Source organism: Melospiza georgiana, chromosome 11 (genome assembly GCF_028018845.1).
Source record: "Melospiza georgiana isolate bMelGeo1 chromosome 11, bMelGeo1.pri, whole genome shotgun sequence".
Lineage (NCBI taxonomy): Eukaryota > Metazoa > Chordata > Aves > Passeriformes > Passerellidae > Melospiza > Melospiza georgiana.
Genome location: NC_080440.1, coordinates 19,357,458 through 19,374,545, shown reverse-complemented (window position 1 = coordinate 19,374,545; position 17,088 = coordinate 19,357,458). Strand labels below are relative to the sequence as shown.

Here is a 17,088-nt window from a genome sequence, read left to right as displayed (position 1 = left end):
TATCACAACTTTCTTCCGTAGAGAAATCCAAAATAAGGCAGAGAATTTTGCTGGAGGCTCTTTTTTAGAGTAAAGCTTATTTAATTAACAATTAATGTATCTTACATGACTGTAAATGCAAACGTGTAATGCTCTTTAAAAACACTTCTAGGAGAAATGTTTTCCTTTGCAACGGCTGTCCTTAGAAGCTGGATTTTGGGGTGGTAATTTGTTTATTATTTTGATGTACCGTTCTGTATGTTTTCAAAGCTAAAATGAGTCAAGAGCGAGCAGAGCCCTTTGGTATCCCCGCTTTTCCACGGAGGCTGTGCGGAGTCACACAGGGACTGCTGCCTCACAGCTGGTCCCCGTCTCCTCCAGGAACAGAGCTTGCACGCTATTTCTTTTTATTTATTTTTTTATTTCTCCCCAGATACCTTTCCCAGCAGCTCACACCCCACCCCTGAGCTCGTACCGCCCCTTAGGAATCGCTGCCTGCTCGGTGCAGAGCCGGGCTCCGCTGAGCGCAGGTAGGAGCGGGCAGGGCTGGCTCAGCCCAGGTAAGGCAGCGCTGCCCGGCCACAGCTCAGAGCCCCGCTCTGCTGCACCGGGGCTGCTTCACTGACTAATTAATTGTAAAATTACAAATTAATTGTCAATCTGCCGAGGGCTCGACCGAGGCAGCGCTGCGGGCCGGCTCGGCAGCTGAGGGCGAGGGTGCCTGTGAGGCGGCCCTGAGGGGAGCCGGCCCTGAGGGGAGCCGGCTCTGCCGCCCACCGGCGCGGCGGCAGCGCTCATGCCGCTCTCGCAGGCCGGGTGGCGGGCAGCGCTGGAGGCGCGGTGGCGGCGGGATCCCTTCGGGATCGCCTCATTCCCTCATTCCTTCCCTCCCTCCCGCCGCCGCCGAACCCGCGGCGCCTCAGCCGCTCCCAAATGGCGGCGGGGCGGGGCGGAGCGGCCGATCCAGGGCTCGGCGCTCCCGCGCCAGGCGGGGAGGCGGGAGCGGCCGGGCAGGCGGGCGCAGGGACGGCGTCGAGCGCCGAGCGGGCGATGGGCGGGGATAAATGTCTGCCTGGGCGCGGGGCCGCCATTTTCTCTGAGGCGCGGAACGAGCGGCGCCGGGCGGCACCGGGGCGCGGGGGACCCGCCGGGGGCCCGGGACACAGGTACGGGTGGCCGGGGAGCGCCAGGGCCGAGCGGGAGAACCGTTCCTCGTATTTCCTCTCTTTGCGGCGCTGCGTTCCGCGCTGGCGCCGCTCCGGGCTCGGCCCCGGGCGCGCTGACCCGGCCGCCGCCTCGGCCGTTCGGCCCCGGCGGACACTGGGGAAGGACGAGGAGAACCGGGCGGCTTCAGGCCTGCGGAGCTTCGCGGCCGGATTGCCCGGCCAGGGCCGAGGGGATCGGCGCCGAGAGGGCCGGGGCGGGGCGAGGGTGCCCGAGGGTCGGGGGGAGCGGGGCTGGGTCGTGGCCGCCGCCTGTCAGCGCCAGCGCGGAGCCGCGAGGGGGGACAGCCCGCACTGCTGGGGCCATGCAGGGGCTGTGCCCTGCCCCGGGAGGGTGAACAGCGGGCATCCCGCTCTGCTGGGGCTGTGCCCTGTGCAGGAGGGTGAACAGCGGGCATCCCGCACTGCTGGGGCTGTGCCCTGTGCTGGGACAGTGAACAGCGGGCATCCCGCACTGCTGGGGCTGTGCCCTGTGCAGGAAGGGTGAACAGCGGGCATCCCGCACTGCTGGGGCTGTGTCCTCTGAAAGGAGGGTGAACAGCGGGCATCCCGCACTGCTGGGGCTGTGCCCTGTGCAGGGAGGGTGAACAGCGGGCATCCCGCACTGCTGGGGCTGTGCCCTGTGCTGGGACAGTGAACAGCGGGCATCCCGCACTGCTGGGGCTGTGCCCTGTGCAGGAAGGGTGAGGAGGATGGGCAATGGGATGAGGATCTTGCAGCCCTGGAGCCGTGCCCTGTGCAGGGAGGATGAGGAGGATGAGGATCCCGCACAGCTGGAGCCGTGCCCTGTGCAGGGAGGATGAGGAGGATGAGGATCCCGCACAGCTGGAGCCGTGCCCTGCCCACAGCCGGGGCTGTGCTGTCCTGCTCTCCCCGGGTCCCTGCTGTGATGCTGTGGCTTTGTCCCTCCTGTGCTTCCAGCCTGACCCTCCCGTTAGTGTCATCCATAGTCTGCTGAACTGGGAGTAGAGAACACCTTTATGTGTATCAACAAAACTGAATTCTTTCTGCTTGGGCACTCTTTGCTCTGAATTGCTCGCTTGATCGTTTTTTGCAAGTTAAAATCCGTTGGACATTTGCAGACAGGGTGAGATTGCTCTGAGTCCTTGTCAGCTGTTCAGCCCTGCCTGTAGCAGTGGTGCTCTGCAGGAGCAGCCCCAGCCCAGCCCTGTTTCTGCCTCTCTTTCTCTCCAGCCTGCACACGGCAGTAACCTGCCTGTCCCACTGCTGTCACCTCACCTGTGACAGGCCAAATGACTTCCCTTCTTAGCCTTGGAGTGCCAGCCAGAGATGCAGGGACTGCAGAACCAATTGCAGAGGGATTGCTGCAGCACAGGTTGTGTTCCAGCTGCAGCTTGCAGGTGTGCAGAAGGATCTGCAGTGGTGTAAAACTCAGAGTATTTCCAAAACTGAAGCCAGCTTAAAATATCTGAAGGTGTTTTTTATTTTAATGCTTCAGAAAAACTCATCTGCAGCTATTGCCTGAAGGATCCCTGCATTGTGCCAAAATGGAATGGGCTTGCTTATTCTTCAGGCTGTGTCTGCAGCGTTGGTGCAGAAGGAGAGGTTGAGTTGATGAATGTGAGAGTTAATTCCAGGCAATTCTCTTAAATCTCTTCTGGGGACACCCACTCAGAATGGAAGTGGCTTTAGTTTGGTTTGTCTTAATGAGAATTTTCTGCAGGCAAACCCTGAGGCTGCAATTAATCATGAAAGATGTAGGGATCTCTGTGTGTGCTCATGAAATGAATATGGTGACTGATTAATGCAGTAAGCAATTTAATCTTAGATTATTAAATCAGAAGTGAAGCAGCATCGTTGGGTTGGGGCAGTGATGCTTTCAGAGTCCTGCAATGTGCTTTTCATACGGTTTGTTGCTATTAATATTGTCAGAACTGAACAATTTACTGTGCAACATTGCAGATTAACCTGCTTTGAAGGAATAGCTGAAAGTAGCAGGAAAAAAGCCTGGTTATTTTTTTTTTTCCAAAGAAGATCTAAACCTTATTTCTTTCAGTTTAATTCCTTTTCCATTTTTTATTCTTAACCAAGAGTGCATTCTGTTCAGATGACGTATGAAGTCACTGCTGTCTCAGGGCTGGACTTACTCTATCTTATTAAAGGAGCTCATTTTGTGAACCACAAACATGACCCACGGAAAGCATTGCTCAGCACTTCTTGTACGCTACATCAGCAGAAATTCCTTCTGGGACATCTCCTCCCCTCCAGATTATTTATGTGGCTTTTTGTGCTCTTGGAAAAGCAGGAGTTGAGAAGAAAACCACGTTTTCCTTAAATTCAGAGCTGTTGGTTTCCAAGCTCCTGTAGGAGATGGGAAGCAAAAGCTGTTAGGTGGAATTATTTTACATGAAGGAGCCTTCAGTCAAGATTCAGTGCAGGAGTTGATGTTGTGGATTCAGGATGTTGAAATGGCTTTTATTTTGCTAATTAAGTTCGTGGAGCAAATGAAGTCGGGCAGTTGAGTGCAGGTTGGTGTTTGGGTCTCTGCTCGCAGCCTGTGCTGCCAGAGTGGGTCCCTGTGCCACACCTGTGCCACACCTGCAGCACCCTCTGCTCCTCCCCTTCCCCTGCTGTCACAGCCCTGCTCCTGCCTCCCAGAAGGACAGACGGACAGACAGAGGGAGGGGTTTCCGTGGCTTTGGGCTCCTCCTGGGGATGATGTGCTCCTGCTGGGATGCCCTGGCTGATGGAGAGCAGGGAATTCCCCCACGCCTCAGCTTCCTATTTCTGTCCCGTTCTTTGTGCCCCTGCCTGGCTTGAAGAATGGGAAATGCCCAGGAATTGCTGCAGGAGAGGCAGGGCAGTTGGTGCCACCAGGTGCCCAGGGCACGAGAATAATGGGATTTGTGCAGCTGCATTTCTAAAACTTTCGTGGCAGTTCAGGAAACAAATGAGTGTTTGGCCTCTGTGTGCAAACGAGTGCTTGAACAGGATGATTGTGCTGTCAAAAATAAATTCCCGGACCATCTTCTAAATTAGAAACCTAAATGTATGCAGTGAAAAATAGTATTTAAAGTTCTGTTTGTAATCATTAAATTGCATAAGTTAAAGTGATCTTTATTTGGGGAAGCAACAAAAGTCATCAGAACAAGATAAAAACTTGTGATTTACCAGGTAGTGTGATTGAAGCATGATTTCTGTAAGTTTCACATAAGTTTAATTTGTAAACAGACATGTTTACATCTACATTGTATTGATTTTGATTGATTTTGTGTAATTGCTTATGCAAAACTCTTTGGTGTTTTCTAGTATGAAATATATCCACTGTATTGAATAAGGTTGTGGAAACATTTGCTCAGCTTTACAAATTAATTGAAAGAGGAATTGATGTAACAGTAGGGACTTGGCTAAAAAGTCAGAATTTATGACAAATTACCAAGGTATTTTAGCCATGAGCATTCATTAGCTCATGGCTTTTGAGACAGCATGAAGCAGATACAATTTATTCTGTGTAGTAACCCATGTTTAGTGATGTTCTTATTTTTTCTGAAGAGAAAGTCTCTTTTGGCCCGAGTTCTGTGAAGAATTCTCTGAGCTGTGCTGGCTCTTGCTGTGTGCGCTGTTTTTTTGTAAACAACGCTTTTGCTTTGAAAAGCAGCTGGCTCACGTTTATCCCTTTAGTGACTTGAATATTGTGTTTGTACTATAAATGTCATCTGTTTTACACAGAGTTGATTTTATTGCAGCACTGTATACTGACCTTTTACAGTTTAATAGAATATGGTCATTTGTGTACTGAAATGCTGCAGTGCACACAGCAGATGAGGATAAACAAAGTGCTGCTCTGGAGTCGTTTGTAAAAGAGAAAAGCATTTTCAGAGCTAGGAATTAGAACTGATCATTAATAAATAGCATGTTTATAAGTATCCTATTGAAGTGATGTAGTCCATGTGATTGAACTGAGAGATTTTAGCAGCAGAACTCCGGGTTTGTGTGGCACAGCAGGGTGGCCATTGCGGGTTTGTGTGCAGGTGTCGTTTCTCTGGAGCAAGGGAGCAGAAGAGAGCAGCAGCACGGTTAAATCAGAGCTGTTCACTTGAGGCAGAATCGCCTTCAAACCCCGAGTGCAGGTGGTGAGCGTGACACCCGTGCTGTGGTGGGACCTTGTGTGCAGCTCCGCCCGCTGAGCCCCTCCCTCTGCGCTGTGCCTGGCTCACCGGGAACTGCAGTTTCCCTCTCGGGTTCGGCTCAGTTTCTACTGCTGGCTCTGCCCCTCACAGCTGCGGGCTCTCAGCCCGTGTTATGCCTGTGCCTGGCTCACCGGGAGCTGCAGTTTCCCTCAGGTTCAGCTCGGTTTGTACCTGCTGTGTTTCCCCTCACAGCTGTGGGCTCTCAGCCCGTGTTGTGCCTGTGCCTGGCTCACCGGGCGCTGCAGTTTTCCCTCAGGTTCAGCTCGGTTTGTAGCTGCCGTGGTTTCCCTCGCAGTTATGGGCTCTCAGCCTCTCCCTCTGTGCTGTGCCTGTGCCTGGATCACCCGGTGCTGCAGTAACCTGAAGCTCCTCACCTATCCTCCTCCTTACCCTAGGACTAGTATACAAATGAATTCAAGGTGGATTAGAATGAGCAGAATAACAGAAAGTTAGTCTAACTAAGACGGTTGATTTCGACTCAACAAATTATAGCTCCCACGCTACAACTTACTTTATGTCCTACCTCCACCTAAGCTCCTACTCAGCCTTCACCCTAAGCAGCCTAGGCCTAGCCTTCCACCAAACCCACCTAATTGCAGCCCTACCTTGTTTAGAGAGCATAACACTATTTTTATTTTCCTCGGTGCCTGATCACCGGGTTCAGGTCAGTTTGAACCTGCCGTGGTTTCCCTGGCAGTTGTGGGGTGCCTGTGCCTTGGTCACCGGGTGCTGCAGTTTTCCCTCTATCTCAGGTTCAGCTCGGTTTGTACCTGCCGTGGTTTCCCTCACAGCTGGGGGCTCTCAGCCTCACCCTTCATGCTGTGCGTGGATCACTGAGCACTGCAGTTTTTGCTTCATCTCAGGTTTAGCTCAGTTTGTACCTGCTGTGGTTTCCCCTCCCGTGTCTCTCTCAGCCTCTCCCTCTGTGCTGTACCTGGATCACTGGACACTGCAGTTTTCCCTCAGGTTCGGCTCGGATTGTACCTGCCGTGGTTTTCTCTCCTGTGTCTCTCTCAGCCTCTCCCTCCGTACTGTGCCTGGATCACCGGGCACTGCAGTTTTCCCTCAGGTTTAGCTCAGTTTGTACCTGCTGTGGTTTCCCCTCACAGCTGTGGGCTCTCAGCCCGTGTTGTGCCTGTGCCTGGCTCACCGGGCGCTGCAGTTTTCCCTCAGGTTCAGCTCGGTTTGCACTGCCGTGTTTCCCCTCACAGCTGTGGGCTCTCAGCCCGTGTTGTGCCTGGCTCACCGGGCGCTGCAGTTTTCCCTCAGGTTCAGCTCGGTTTGTACCAGCCGTGGTTTCCCTCGCAGTTATGGGCTCTCAGCCTCTCCCTCTGTGCTGTGCCTGGATCACCTGGCGCTGCAGTAACCTGAAGCTCCTCACCTATCCTCCTCCTTACCCTAGGACTAGTATACAAATGAATTCAAGGTGGATTAGAATGAGCAGAATAACAGAAAGTTAGTCTAACTAAGACGGTTGATTTCGACTCAACAAATTATAGCTCCCACGCTACAACTTACTTTATGTCCTACCTCCACCTAAGCTCCTACTCAGCCTTCACCCTAAGCAGCCTAGGCCTAGCCTTCCACCAAACCCACCTAATTGCAGCCCTACCTTGTTTAGAGAGCATAACACTATTTTTATTTTCCTCGGTGCCTGATCACTGGGTTCAGGTCAGTTTGAACCTGCCGTGGTTTCCCTGGCAGTTGTGGGGTGCCTGTGCCTGGGTCACCGGGTGCTGCAGTTTTCCCTCTATCTCAGGTTCAGCTCGGTTTGTACCTGCCATGGTTTCCCTCACAGTTGGGGGCTCTCAGCCTCACCCTCCATGCTGTGCGTGGATCACTGGGCACTGCAGTTTTTGCTTCATCTCAGGTTTAGCTCAGTTTGTACCTGCTGTGGTTTCCCCTCCCTTGTCTCTGTGAGCCTCTATCACCGGGCGCTGCAGTTTTCCCCCTCAGGTTTAGCTCAGTTTGTACCTGCTGTGGTTTCCCCTCCCGTGTCTCTCTCAGCCTCTCCCTCTGTGCTGTACCTGGATCACTGGGCACTGCAGTTTTCCCTCAGGTTCGGCTCAGTTTGTACCTGCCATGTTTCCCCTCACAGTTGTGGGCTCTCAGCCTCTCCCTCCGTACTGTGCCTGGATCACCGGGCGCTGCAGTTTTCCCTCAGTTTAGCTCGGTTTGTACTGCCGTGTTTCCCCTCACAGCTGTGGGCTCTCAGCCCGTGTTGTGCCTGTGCCTGGCTCACCGGGCGCTGCAGTTTTCCCTCAGTTTAGCTCGGTTTGTACTGCCGTGTTTCCCCTCACAGCTGTGGGCTCTCAGCCCGTGTTGTGCCTGTGCCTGGGTCACCGGGCGTTGCAGTTTTGCCTCAGGTTTAGCTCAGTTTGTACTGCCGTGGTTTCCCCTCCCGTGTCTCTCTGAGCCTGGATCACCGGGCGCTGCAGTTTTCCCTCAGGTTCAGCTCGGTTTGCACTGCCGTGTTTCCCCTCACAGCTGTGGGCTCTCAGCCCGTGTTGTGCCTGGCTCACCGGGCGCTGCAGTTTTCCCTCAGGTTCAGCTCGGTTTGCACTGCCGTGTTTCCCCTGGTTGTGCAGCAGCTGCCGCCGGGGTTTTGCAGCCCGGGCCGTTCCCATGGGCAGCCAGGATCGCAGTGCCCGTGAGCCATTCGGTATTTTTAGTTCAGAGACGGGACATTGCTTCCCTAACTCGCCCCTGGGTGTGCCGTGGGTTAACTGCGTTAATTAAAGCTGCCTCAGAGGTTCAGGCGCTAAGAAATGGCTCTGGGCCCCCAGCAGAGGTTTCTGTTACATAAATGTCACCATAGAACAAGCTGGAGTTCTCAAAGTGGGATTTTTGGAACTCTCAGTTGACAGATTACCAAGAGGGAGGTGCAGGATAGTGCAGAACTAGAAGAAAGATGTCTCTAATGCTTTCATAAGGGAAAACATTTAAGATATTCTATTGAAACAATTTAACCATTATTCTTTTAATATTTTAAACAATACCATTTAGTGAAATATTTAATATTTTAAATATGGCCCATTTTCCTTTTTCTCTAATGTCTTTTAGTCTGCTTCCAGTGTATGTCCCTGTCAGCTCTACCAGTAATTTCTGCTGGCTTTTGCATATTCCTTTTTCTTGTTCTCAGCCATTTAAGAGCGTTTGCTCAAAGTCTGGTCATACTTTCAATATTTTATAGTGGTTTTTCAGTCTATTAGCACACCACAAAAGGCACTGCTCTTTTTACTCACTTGCTACCTGTGGCAGAGATGACTAAATTATCATTCTTTTTTTCTTTATTCAGATTTTCTTTGTGTATAAGAAACGTGAGGTTTCATGTAAGAATTTTTGGTGAAACTGAAGGAGTGTGGTGGGCAGGTGAAGATATGTGTGCTCTCTTTTGTTGGTGTGGAATTGTTGCAGAAATGGAACACAGAGGGAAAATCCTGCAGAGCAGTTGTAGGGAGGACCATTAGACTGGAAATGTAGCTGGGAAGAAAAAAATAATAATCAAAAATACTGGTTAATCATACTTTAATTTTTTTTAAATTCCTAATTTACTGCTACCCAAAAAATGCTATTTATATTGTTTCCAAATCATTACCATAGAAAGTACACTATTAAAAGTTTCTTGTAAAAGAAAAAGTAAAGTGGATTTTAATTCTACTTAATGTGGAGGTAACAGTGCCTGTAATTGCCTGTGTAGCTTTCACTTGCAAAGGTGTATTTTGACACATGGGAACTTGGGGTTGTTTCAACTTTGCTTTAGAAACTTAGTTCTGAAGTTTCTCTGAAAGTTGGCACAGGATGTGACTCCGCCTTCAGGGGCAAGAAGATATTTTCTTTCAATTTCTGAAGTTCAGAACTTACCTGATTCCAAGGCTGCTGTTGGGTTAATATTTGCCTTATTTTGATGATTTCTGATAGCAATTGAATTCCTTCAGGTCCAATCTATTGCATAACTCCATTAAAATATTTTTTTTCAGTTTTTGTGTTGCAATTTGATGTGTTTTTGTTTTTTGCATTATAAAATTCATGCATTCAGAGTATGGCTGAAGTGTTTAAACTGTCTTTACTTTTGATTTTGCATGAGGCTGATGCTTACAGCAAAACAAGCACACAGTGCAACAAACATCTCTGATTATTCCAGGGCTGGCAGGTTTAAGGATGATGATCACTCAGTTTCCTTCAATTGAGGCAGAAAAGTGAGAGAGCCTCTGTGCCAGCTCAGTGAGCCGCTGTTCCCAGCCTTTCCTCCCTCTCCCTGTGCCTCCAATGGCTTTGGGAGCTGTGTCCGATCCCTCCTGATGGAGGAGCAGCAGGCAGGAACCTGTTTGTGGTGCTGGGGTGGGAGGTGCAGCTTTCCCTGGTGCCTAATTAGAGAGCTGAGCGCTTTTGGTCAGCTGCAAGCCAAGCTGCTGGCTGTGGGGCAGAGCCTGTGCTGGTCAAACAGCATTTGCTGTGCTCCCTGGGCTCACAGTGCTCAGCTTGGGGGGCTCTGAGCTCTGTGTGGAAACGTGGCAAAACCCACAGAGGGTTCAGCGCTGGGGAGGGCTTGTCCAGGCTGCAGAAATGGGCTAAAAGGAGGTCTGGAAGGGTGGATCTGGAGAATGGGGGAAATGGAGGAGCTTGCAGTGTGCAAGGCTCTAATTTTGTGCTGCCATTTGACAAGAAATACACAGAATTCTGGGTGACATGGTCCCTGGGTGCTTTGAGCAGGTAGAAAGCTGCCCCAGAGCCTTGTGCTGCCAGTGGTGCAGGGATTGATTCCAGCTCAGAAGCAGGGCACAGCTCACTCTTGCATTGCTGCAGCCTTTTAGGCTCCCTGGCAATGCAGAGGTTATAAAAAGAGAGCCAGCTGATGTTGCAATGTAAGCACTGCCCCTGGAGTGGAAAGACTGTCCTTTGGCATGCTCCCTGCTGCTATTTTTACCTATTCCAGTAAGATCTGCCCTTGTGATGTTCAATTACAGGACAGTACCTGGAATAATTTTCTGTTACAAAGTGCTGTATGTGCTGAAGAAAATGTTCAGTAAAATTGGGCAGATTGACGCTAAAACTGTCTTACTCTGAAAAATGTTTTTTCTTTTGTCAGCACAAAACTGTGACTACAAGAGAATCTTTCAGGTTTTTTTCAATATTTTATGTCTGGCAGAGTTTTTATTTTTTAAATTTTAGGTTCCTTTGTATATTGATTATTTTGTCTTTCTGAATTTCTCATATGGAGGCTTTAAACAGGCAGTGTGAGTTTTAAAGATGGGGATTAACAGTGTAGCCCAGGAATCAGTTTTTTGTCTTAATTTCTAAAAGGCCAGGCTGACGTTGACTAAATCTTATTTTGTATTCCTGCACACTATAGGAAATTAATATTTTTTTCTGGGAGTAAATTAACAGTGATGAAATGCTCTATCTATCCAAATATTTGTTGTGGTGGAAACAGGAGCAAACAGCAAGAATGCCCTGACAGTGACACAGGGGCTTCAGTGGCACAGGTATCCAGTGGGGATGTGTGGCTGCTGAAATGTCTGACATTTGGGATTCCCTTCCCCCAAATACAAGGTGTATTTTGTAAAGCCATCAATCCATGGTGTGGCTGCTGAAATGTCTGACATTTGGGATTCCCTTACCCCAAATACAAGGTGTATTTTATAAAGCCATCAATCCATGGTGTGGCTGCTGAAATGTCTGACATTTGGGATTTCCTTACCTCAAATACAAGGTGTATTTTGTAAAGCCATCAATCCATGGTGTGGCTGCTGAAATGTCTGACATTTGGGATTTCCTTACCCCACATACAAGGTGTATTTTGTAAAGCCATCAATCCATGGTGTGGCTGCTGAAATGTCTGACATTTGGGATTTCCTTACCCCACATACAAGGTGTATTTTCTGAAACCATCCATCCATGGTTGAGAAGTGATTGATAACACTGAAACCCAAACCTGAAGTTTTGTGCTGGCTCTTGGTGCCTTTAGGAGTAGGTTTGGGCAGAACCTTTCCAAGGCAGTGCTTTGACACTGAGGTGTGATGAATTTGTGTGCTGGCCTTGCTCCTTGTGCTCCTCAGAGCAGCTCAGGTGGAAATCCTGCAGGCAGGAAATTCCTGCAGGACTCAGGGATTGTGCTCTCCCTCTGCTCTGCCATTGCCTCATTGAACAGTTCTGGCCAGGTTTGATTGAGTCTCACATCTGCACTAAAGCTGGGCTTTTGGCAACTCTTATTCCTTAAACCCTCATATTTGCCAGTTCTGCTAGCAGATGTTCTTCCTGATTTTTTTGTCATGTGTCTCTTTATCTGTCATGAAAAATAAGTAATTTTCCTGCTTCATAACTATTGCTGTGGTGGCAGATAGAATTCTGCACCTGCTGCTTCAGCCCATCACACTTGTTTTATGCTGTGCTGTCTCTTGATTTATGCATGAGATTTCTTTTTCTTCTTACAGATTTTATGTAAAAATGCTTCGGGTTTTCATTCTGTAAATGAAATTTCCACATCAATTTTCTCTCCTTTTTTTTTTTTTCATGTAACATTATCCATTTTAGTGCCTCATTGCCATCTCTTGTACTTGGTTAGAACTAAAGCTCTCACCTTTTCCTGTGGTGTGAGAAAACCTGAATTCCTTCCTTGTCCCCAGTCTCCTTGCTTATCTTTTTCCATGATGGAAAGCATATTTACAGTATTTTCTGTGCCACATTCCTTAGTGTTTGTTGGAGACAGGTGTGCTAGGTGTAAGCAGGGTAAATTCACTGGTCAGACTCTCAGTGGATTTTACTTTTAAAATTACTGAGAATGGCTCCAGGTGGAGGTCTCAAAGCATTCATCTGGTTTCTTGTTAATCTTTGAGAGTTTGCTGTTTTGGTAAAATCGTTGCAGCTTCTTTTTATTTATTAATTTTAGTTTTTTCCCCTTTCAGAAGAGAGGATACCTCTAACCAGAAGTGAGCTGCCAATATAAGATCTCTTGATTTTTTTTTAATTGCATTTTTAAGAAAGACATGAGGAATCTGAGACTTCTTGGTGTGGAGAAGAGAAAGCTTTGTGGGGGCTGATCCCAACAAGATTTCTTCAGCTTCCCTAGGAATTCTCCCTCTCACAGTTGGTGCTTTTATGCGAGGTACAGAGAGCCTTCAGAGGCTTGGCTGCTCGTTACTGTTTGTTTGTTTTGTCTCCAAGATTTGTCAACATCTGTGAGTCAGCAAGGTGTTTGTCTGAGCGAGGAGCTGACGTCTGAGACGGGACTGTTCAACTCCTGTTTGATTTGAATTTTTCTTCAGTGAGGTTTTAGCTGTAAAAGATTTTTTCTGATGTTCTGAAGGAAGAATGAAATGCTTTTGAGCTGGGTAACATTTGGTTCTTGTGCATCTTGTGTCTCTTACACTGAAATGCTGCATGAAATAATGAAAGGTGGAAGACCCCGAGAACTCTGAAAGTAGAAGGATGATAATTTATCGCTGCTGTAATTTTTTTGTTGTTTATTTGATATACATAAGTTTGTCTATTAAAATGTAAATATCTCCTGGTTTTTTTTGTCTTCCACAGATGATGTGCTTCATCCTTTTGTCATAGGACTTCATTTGCTGAAAGGAAAACTAAAGGTATAAATAACTTTCTCTTACCTTTCCCTTCCTCCTTCTGCTGCCCTTCCTTTCTTTGGAGATTCCCTTCGGGGGGGAAACTCAGCTCAGCCCCCCTGTGCTTGGATTCTTGCACTGCTGCTAAAATCCACTTTTTGATTTTTGCAAAATGCCACAGAATCGATCTGGAGCTGCAGTTGTTACAGGATTTGCTTTATCAGAAGTGTGTATTTAACTTAGCCCTTGCTTGAGTCAGGCTCCCTGGGTATTTGCTTTGCAGGGGAAAAGCCCTTCCTCAGTTCAGAACTCCAGCTCTTGATATTTGCCTGTCTTCTCCAAACACCATTTGCCTTTGCACACAAGTGCAGCTCTGCTGGGACTAATCCAGGCCTAATGTAAATCTGTCTGTGACGTTATCTTCAAACTCTATCTCTGAAACAACAAGGCTGCTGTGGCACTTGGCTAAGCAAATAAAAACCCACCCAAAGCAGAACTGTAATTTCATGGGTGTATTTAATAAGATAATGTTAAAGTGGAGCATAATTTCTTTTGGAGGCTCTCAGGACAGTAGATGGTTGACATAGTCTTAAGTATTTTTTGTTGTATGCAGTCTTATATATATTATATATATACATACACGTATATATACACACACACGTATATATACACACACGTATATACACATACATACACACACATACATACACACACATACATACACACACATACATACACACACATACATACACACACACATATATATACATACACACATACATATACATACACATATACACACACACATATATATACATACACATATATATACATACACATATATATACATACACATATATATACATACATATACACATATATATACATACACACATATATACATACACACACATATACACATACATATATACATACACACATACACACACATACACATACACACACATACACATACACACACATACACACACATACACACATATACATACACACACATACACACACACACACACACACACATACACACACACACACACACACATACACACACACATACACACACACATACACACACACATACACACACACATACACACACACACATATATACATACACACATACATACATACACACATACATATACATACATATACACACACACACATATATACATATATATACATACACATATATATACATACACATACATACACACACACACATACATACACACACACGTACACACACGTACACACACACACGTACACACACACACATATACACACACATACATACACATATATATACATATAAAAAATTATATATACATACACATATATACACATATATATACATATATACATACACATATATACATACACATATATACACATATATGTACATACACATATATACAAATATATATACATATATATACACATATATGTACATACACATATATATACACATACACATATATATACACACATATATACACACAGTCATATATATTGTATACAGTCTTTTGTGGCATACAGTCTTACATTTTTAAGTACATTCTGTTTTTATTTGCCATTTTATTCAGGTTTCTTGGTGAGTACAGGTGCATGCAAACCATGAAAACAAGGAAGGATAAGCCCAGCTATTCCCAGGTGCCTCTTGTTCTAAAAGACAAGGGAGAGCCCTTTGTTCATCTCCAGAGGATCTCTCAAGGTGCTGCGTGCCCTGCCCTGCCCTGTGCCCGTCTGGGTGATGTTTCCAAGCTCTTGGAGTGACATTATTGACCTCCACGTGGCACTGCAGGGCTGGCACAGAGCCCACATTTCATCACATCATTTACTGCTGCAGTGAAAGCAGGCTGGGTGTGCAGATCATGAATTCAGCATTACCAGCACCTTGCAGGCTCTCTGTGCACTGAGATGTGAGCACAGCTCCCAGATTATTATTCTTTAATAATCCTCAGGCTGTTCCTTCTCCCCAGGCTCTCGGTTTGGGGTGTTCTCAGTGCTGCTGCATTTCCTCCATGTGGCTGAGGGAGGACAGAGCCAGGCATTCTTTGTGCTGAGGTTCTCAGTCACTTTGTTGTTTAATCCTTGAGAACTCGTGTGGGAAGGGCATTTGGTGGATTGCTGACATTTGAGTAACTTTTTTTCATCCTTGCTGTAAAGTGGATGAGTTCCAGACAACTGCAAACACAGTTTGGGGCTTTCAGGCTGGGAACAATTGGCATGAGCAAGTGCAGAATGCAAATGGGCACATGGCTGGGAAGGTATGTGCACTTGATGGAGAGATTTGGGGGAGAAAAAAGGCTTCTCCAGTGTTTTGGCCATGGGAAGAAAGACAAAGCACTTGTAGTCCCACTTGTGTCTGCAGAGCAAGGCCTGTGTTAAAGAGATCTCTCTGTAAATCTCCCTGTGGGGGGTTCTCCTGACAGAATTCCACATTGTGGCACAGAAACAAGAAGTCTGAGTGACAGCACTGTCACATAATGTGATCCTGATACCATCAGCTATAAAAAGCAGTGTTCAGTGCTTTTTGTTTCTGGTACTGAGCTTGATTTACTGAATTCAAAAAGGAGCACGGCTTAAATATCACTTCAGCTTTAATAGTTTTTATAATGTTAAAAGCAGATTAGATAAGATATGGAATATTATGCTAGGAAGAAAAGTGGAATTTTTTTTTGATGACAGAGTTCTGGTGCTTTGTAAGGAAGACTTGTACAAAATCTATGAGCACTTTCCTTTCCTACTGTTTCAATAGCAATTCCATAAACTTGTTTGTGAATCTATATAAACTCTGCAGCTGTGCTTAAATCCAATTTAAACCCACTCTAATTAGAAACCTCTGCTGCATTTTACTTTTCACCTGAGATTGGGAAAGGCAGAGCTTTGGATTCTGTATCCCTCTTTTAGATGCAGGGTGTTCAGTGCTCCTGTTTCTCTAATGTAGGAATTGTGGTTTTATAGGGAAAATCAGAGCTCCACTTTTGAATTTCATAGAAATCTCATGTGATAAACAATGGATGACTGACATGGAATGCTCTGTGTGGAAAGGACAAACCAGAGACCTTCTGGGAAGAGTAATAATATAATAAATAATATAATAAATAATATAATATGTAACAGCTCCCTGAGCTGTTAGAGCCAGCAGGGAGCAGGCACAGGGTGGCCAAAGGTGCAGATTGTTTTGGTGACAAATTCCTGCTGAGCAGAGCCCAAAGTACAGCCTGCTGCAGCCTGGGAGTCTGACTTGGGCTGTGCTTACCAGCCAGGGTTTATCTGACAGCAGCTTCTAAATACAAAAAGATACTGATCTTGAATGAATAATAAATGAATAAGTCTAAAATGAATAAGTCTGAAAGCAGGTTGAGAGTTGTGTTGCTTGTCCTCCTTACTGCAGAGCCCACTTGTTTGAAAACCATTGTTATTTTTTCCCTGAAGGCTGAAACCAGAATACTTCTGATAAATGAAGAAAAAGAGCAGAAAAGATACTTCCAAGATCAGAACAGCAGAGGCAGAAATTGTAAAATTCTATGTGTTTCTGTTGGTTTTTGTTCTGTTTGTTTTTTTCCCTGAGCACTGACATTTCCTTCTGTTAATTTTTAATTTCTGTCAGTTGTCCAAGGGAGGAATTTGGTTTTTGGCATTAAAATGAAGGACAAATGAAGGAAAAGCACCAACCTTGGAGATGTGAGAGGGATCTGCCTGGGTTCTTGCACTGATCCCAACTCATTCCCTGCATTCATATTTCCATAGATCACAGCTTTATTTATTCACATAGGAATGGGTCCAGATTTATCCTCTGCTGCTCTGAAATCTGCTTTTTAAAAATGCTGCTATAGATCCCAACAGAGATTTGTCTGCTTTGAATTTCTGGTTTTCCCCCAGCTAATTGGTCACCCAAGCAATATTAGATCAATTAATTAGTGTGTGGGAGAAGAACAGTCACAGTTAAATGGATCATTGATATTTTTGTGTCAGAGATGAAAACTTTGCTTTTCAAGCTTCTGTTTACTGACAGAAGTGTTCAGCTTGAAATGGATTCTGGACTTTGTTCTGTGCTGTTCTGTGTTTGTAACACAAAATTCCATGAATTTGTGTGGATAAAAATGGCAGGGGGAACTGTTTTGACTTGCTTTTAAAAACTTTGGG

The 17,088-nt window shown here is 46.4% G+C and overlaps 1 protein-coding gene across 3 annotated transcripts in view; it reads left to right on the top strand.

The window, feature by feature from the left end:
- The first annotated feature begins 488 nt into the window (after nt 1-488).
- RAF1 (Raf-1 proto-oncogene, serine/threonine kinase) overlaps nt 489-17,088 on the top strand; it is a 45,945-nt gene continuing 29,345 nt past the window's right edge. For 2 of the 3 annotated variants that reach the window (XM_058031676.1, XM_058031674.1), the window contains exons 1-2: nt 1,045-1,145; nt 12,884-12,939. The gene's annotated coding sequence lies outside the window, so the exon portion shown is untranslated. Of the gene's footprint in view, nt 510-1,044; nt 1,146-12,883; nt 12,940-17,088 lie in introns of those variants that run through there. The other variant, XM_058031675.1, reaches the window with a different exon arrangement.